This window comes from Cyprinodon tularosa, unplaced genomic scaffold (assembly GCF_016077235.1).
Source record: "Cyprinodon tularosa strain WSP-4 unplaced genomic scaffold, ASM1607723v1 ctg320, whole genome shotgun sequence".
Classification (NCBI taxonomy): domain Eukaryota; kingdom Metazoa; phylum Chordata; class Actinopteri; order Cyprinodontiformes; family Cyprinodontidae; genus Cyprinodon; species Cyprinodon tularosa.
In genome coordinates, this window is record NW_024039031.1 from 285,781 (window position 1) to 291,780 (window position 6,000).

Here is a 6,000-nt window from a genome sequence, read left to right on the forward strand (position 1 = left end):
GGTTCCTCTCTATTTCAGTTACTAAATATGACCTCCCCAGTAGCCATTTTTAGATATAATAAAGTCTGTGTTTTTTATTATTATTTTTATTTGAAAACAACCACTTTCTCCTTGTTCATTTTTCTCTCCAATGGCGAAATTAATGCTTAAGTGTATTGGTAAGAAGGTGGTTAACTGATTTTATTTAGTGCTGAATCAGAACAGTGGTACACTAACAGCTGCAGACATTGCAAATACAAGGCACACTTGACTGGGTGTGGTTATTGAGGAGCAGAAGTGGGTAAAATAAATATCTGTTTGTAAGCAAACCAGACTTTTACAATTGTAAATTATTCATAGACTGCAAATTCCTCCTAGCAAAAGACATAAAATGATCCATCAATCCAGTCCTGTGTTAGATTCAAGTCTGGGCACATATATTCACTTTGATTGGTCCTGCTCTAAAATTCTGACACAGTATCTGGACGTCTTGTATATATGGGCAACATATATGGAGTTGCCTTGGCCTTTGATCCTGTCTCGTTATTCTTGGTTTACAGGGACAGTGGAATCAATCCTGGCTCTACCAGGGTATATGATAGCCTTACCTACGCTGCTGGTAAGAACATTTTCTTGTCAAGGATTAGAAAACCACTTTCTAAAACATCTTGGCCCAAGCTTGTTGTCAATGTTTTTCTTTAGAATCCTTAACCTGCTCTCTTCAGTCTACAAAAGGACAATTATACTGTATCAGAATTCTTCATCTACACTAACTCTACAGTCAGATCCATACTAAAAGATATTGTGATACATTAATCATGGATGTATGTGCATGTATGTATTTGTTGCACCATGTCTGTGTAGATCTATGTTGTGCTTTTTTTTATTAGATTTGGTTTATTTTTCCTTCAATTTCTCATGTTTGCATAAGAAATACAATAATCTAAACATTTCCATACAATCCAAACATTGTGCAAAAAGGAGATTTAAAAAAGACAAAACAAGTTTTCTGTGAAGTTTTAGGACAAACCAATGAAGTACTGGGAGAAATTTGTTTGATCAAAATAAATTAACATGGGACTTGTTGGATGTCTATGGAGGTAGATTGGTCTTAATTTTCACAAATACACATATGTGATTCATACATGCTCAGGACAAGATCCACACGTGCACAGAACGATTCGCACAAGCACAAAAAATCCACACACTACAAGATCCACACACACACAGCACAATTCATGCAAGCACACAAGATCCATACATGTACAGAACAAAATTGACCAAATTATTTCTGGTCCAACAATCATAAATTAAATTAGAAAATAACAGTGGTCTTTAAACTTAACTACATTTGTGTGCGGATTTTTGAGACTGCCCTAACTTGCCTTGACAAACAAATGCATTTTTTTTAAAACAGGAATGATTTTACAGTGGAAGAATAGCTCTTGAGTGACTTGCACTTTTGGTTTAGTACTGAGTCTGAATGCTGTTCAGTGCTCTCAAGGAGGGAAGAGCTCACAGTAGGATGTTTGCTGATCACCTTAGACAGAAAACTCAGAAAAAACAGTGTCTCCAACACACAGAAAAAAAGTTGTTTGATTTGTAGCTACTTGCTTCTTTTTAAAACAGTCACTTGCAGATCTGAGAAGTAGCTAAATAAAACAACAAAGTCACTACAGTAAGTTGGCAACAGTGGTCACCAAAGCAAGCCCAGTGATCAGAGGCCCATACCACGAAGTGAGCTCAATGAAGCATGATTGCTTCCTGTCCATCCAGTTTAAGCATTCCACAACAATGATACCACACAGCTGGCTATCAGCCCGCTAACTCAATCCAGCTTTAAAGGATTATGAATCTGGGAATGCCATCTATAAAGGGGTTGGTTTAAGGTAGCAGATTAACTGCAACAACAAGTGCAGAAAAGAGCATTGTATTTCTCGTGTGAGGAACAAAAACTCGTTTTACAGAAAAAGGAAGAGGAAAAACAAGTCTCAATGAAAAGTCAAACAAGGTGGCGGCATGAAACAGGCGCCAAATGACTTGGCAAACGATTGCTGACTGAGCAAATGAGCAAGTTACACATCAGTGACATTTGACAAAGACTGGATCGCAATCACTGTACTGCATATTAATGGCATGCCCCTCTGGAGTGACAAGGACTTGGGAGCAGATAAAAATAAAACACAGAAACATAATTTCATCTGGTTAGTTGGACTACTGAATTCAATAATGTATGGGTAACAATGGGGCTGCTCAGTGTTACAGTGGTTAGCACTGCTGCCTTGCAGCAAGAAGAATCCTTATTACATCCGGGACTGAGGTCTTTCTGCATTGAGTTTGCATGTTCTCCTGGCTTCCTCCCACAGTCCAAAAACATGACTGTTAGGTTAATTGGCTTCTCTAAATTCTCCTTAGGTGAATTTTGTGTGTGAATGGTTGTTTGTCTCTGTGTTGCCCTGCAATGGACTGGCAACCTGTCCAGGGTGCCAGTCTCACCTGTAGACAGCTGGAGATAGGCACCAGCACCCCTTGCGACCCCAGCTGGGATAAGCGTGACGGAAAATTAATGGATGGATGGGCTACAATAAAAGTGGAAGCTGATGCAGTTATTGCATCATTTTAATATAAGAAGTGATCAGTCTGAGTGAAATCATCCTGACCTTTCAACTGTGACAGAACTCAGCGAGACAATGGTAAAAATCTGTTTTTGGTGAAAGTCCTCAAATGCAGCCCTGAATGTACAGAAATACTTGAAAAAAATTTCTACTTAAATGATATTTCGTAGAATTTCTGTTTCAGTCTAATTAGTCTAATACAGACTCTTTGTTCTACATGATCAATGTTCCATTTCACAGTAACATCACAGCCTTATTCTTAGTGGGTTTTTGTGTTTTTTTTTGAAAACCTGTATCGCTCTTACTGTCACAGTCATCTAAAGGATGTTCTCACAATTTTCTCTCTGATTTTTAGTTTCTTATTTATATATGTTTTTAGATTATTATTTATACATATAAGAATTATACAAAAAACAAGTTAATGCCAAGGGTGTAAGGAACATAATACAGGAGAAAAAGAAATACAGAATAATAAAAGGTTTGTATTTTTAAAAGGGAGAAAAATAATATAAATGAATACATTGAAAACTGTTACATTTCTCAACAACATATTTAGTTTTAACTTATTTTTAAGTTTTCAGCTTCCTTTTTTGTAAGGTTGTTTTGTTTTTGGTTGTTAAGTTCTTCTTCCCTCTGAATTAAATTGGGTCTTCAATAAAAGGACACGCCATTGTTTCCCAAACAGCTGATTGGATGCTGGGTGGAATTTTCAGATTCAAATCCATCCTGAAAGCTAGCCTGCCCTGGAATGGGTTTGCCTTTACAGTAGGTATGTTACCATGGTGACTAGCCTTGCTAAGAATGAATACAGCTTTGTGGTACCAGAAAGTCTGGGTTAAACCTGAAGTTATCTCTCAAACCAGTAATCCTGTTTTGTGGCACAGGAAACCCGTTTAGCAGTTGACAGTGTAGCCAATGTTTCATAACATGTATTTTAGCATTTCCTCATAAATAAATGTAATTTACCCTTATTAGATCCAAAAGGCAAAAGTACTTCCATCATTATGAATTAAGCTAAAAAAAAAAGAAGTTTTCTCATAACAAAGGCCAATGGGAACCTGCAAACAGGCTCTCTCTATAGCAGTTGTAAGAATGCATAAACACAAATGTCCTACAATTCTTCTTCTAAGCAATTCAATTACTGTGTGATCATAAGGAAAATCTAAAGTGTTAATTCCAACGGAATCGAGAAATAACCACATACTGCAAATCACAGAAATAACAGAAGTAAAACAATTAAATATCAATTACCTTTTTTTCTGCAGACCTGTCTAAAAGTGGAAAAGATAGGAACATGATAAATAATCATAGTGCTAAAGTTTATGGCATGAATAGTTGAGGAGGATATGTTAAATCAAGCTAGATTGGCTAATTCACTGACTGTAAGACCCCTTAATTAAATGCATTCTGGCTTGAAACAGTTTCCAAACAAGTAAAAATGACCACCTTAAAAAACTCTGATGTAAGTAAATGCCTGCTACACTGCAACTCCAAGTGCCCTTTTTCTATAATATATGATTGAAGATATTGATAGAAGTTGCAGAACCCTGGTTCTTCTCCTTATGGTGCTGTGTCACTGTTGTAATGTTGTTGAATCATACAAAAAGAGCTGGATAAATCAGATGTGGCGCAACATCAGCAGAACAGGTTGTCATCGAGGAGGGAGGGGGTGCAGCCATGTGAAATGAAAGGTGCTGACCTTGTGCAGTTGCTCATTTTGTGGACTAAATTCTTGTTAAGCACAATAAATATGTTTTCCTGTACCACGGGATAACAAAATATCCAGTCATTCAGCATAATGTAAAATCTTGTTTACAATCATATAAACAAATACATTACAATACACTGAAGCAAAAATAAGGAGGCCTTCACCATTGCATCTGAGATTTATTGGTAAGAAAGGTAATCAAGGTCTTTTTAGGCCTTTCATAATTCTTATTCAGCAAACAAAGTTAAAAGTATAACCACTCAGGTTTTTATTTTAATGTTAATGCTTGAAACTTTGCTGACATGCAGTATCAATGGAAATTTATTGAAGCACATTCAAGGACAATTGACTTGCTGCTCGAATCTCTCACTTTAGTCTAGCAGAGGAGCTGTAATGATGAGAAATTCCTCAGTGAAGCAGCGTCACCCTGTCAGTGCCTACCTGGAAGTACACTGTGTGGGAACACTAGTGTCATCTCTATGGAAACAAGCACAACACTGTGAGAAAAGAGGCATACACTGGGCATAGCATAAAGTAGAATCTGTACCACAGAGAAAAATGGGATATAATTGATTGGTTGGCAGCTCTGACAGAGGCTAAACAAAAAAGAAACATTGGATTCTATTTTCCCAGGTCATGCATTGGATGCACACTTGTTAGCAGAAAGTAGTAGCTGCAATAAATTCAGTACATGGGAGAAAGCATGAAGGTGAGGGTGGGAAGCTCATAGAGACTGAATGCTCACAGCAGATTCAGCCTGGGCAGATGGATTTCTTAACAGACTGATCCAGTTAGGTTAGTTTGACAGATATAAACCCTTCCAACAATGTAACAATAGCTCCACTGGTCACTTATTATTGCCAGTTGGAAAGAAAATAAAACCTACATGAAATATAGCTGTATCCCCAGACAGTTAGCTCTCAGATTAAAGTGGGTGGGAAATACGAATGTATCACTTCCACTAGAGAAACAGAGCATGATGACCACCATGACCGTGAGTGTTGTGATTTATTCCAAGTCACTTCTCAGCCCTGTGACCTATAAAAATACTTTACCCTTTGTGGGACAGTTCCCATGGACCATTGGTGAAGCAAAACACACCCTGAGTTGCATGGGTGAATTGTGACCATTAAAAGGTCAGAACAGCCAATATTATGCAGGGATGACTGAAGCATGAGGATTATATGGATAGTAGCAACCAGTGTCAGCTCACATTTGTTTAGAATATAAGAGATGCCAGGTGGTATTTGGGTAGAAGAAATGTTGGGATTTGTCACAGGTCAACAAGCAATAACATTTAAATAACAGACAATAACATTATGTACTGTAAATTATCTTACATACCTGTTTTCCAGCTAATAGTCTTCTAAACTTTCTAAGTTTATTTGTATGAAATATCTCACGCAAGATATAAAACACCACTTTTACAGCAACTTTCTAGATGCTGAAAAACTAAGCAACCTGATTTAAAATAGAGGCCAATTAGATCTCTTTAGGTGATTCTATATATAGTTGGGATTTAGATAAATATATTTAATTCAGGTTCAGAGCAAGGAAAAATGTCTAGTGAACAAGAGGTCTAAATTTAGATTATAAGCTGTAGTTAAGCACAAATAAGATTTAGACAGCATTTATTGTCATTTTTTATACACAAACGAAATTTAGTTTTGTACAGCTTTCATAACATTTTCATTCATT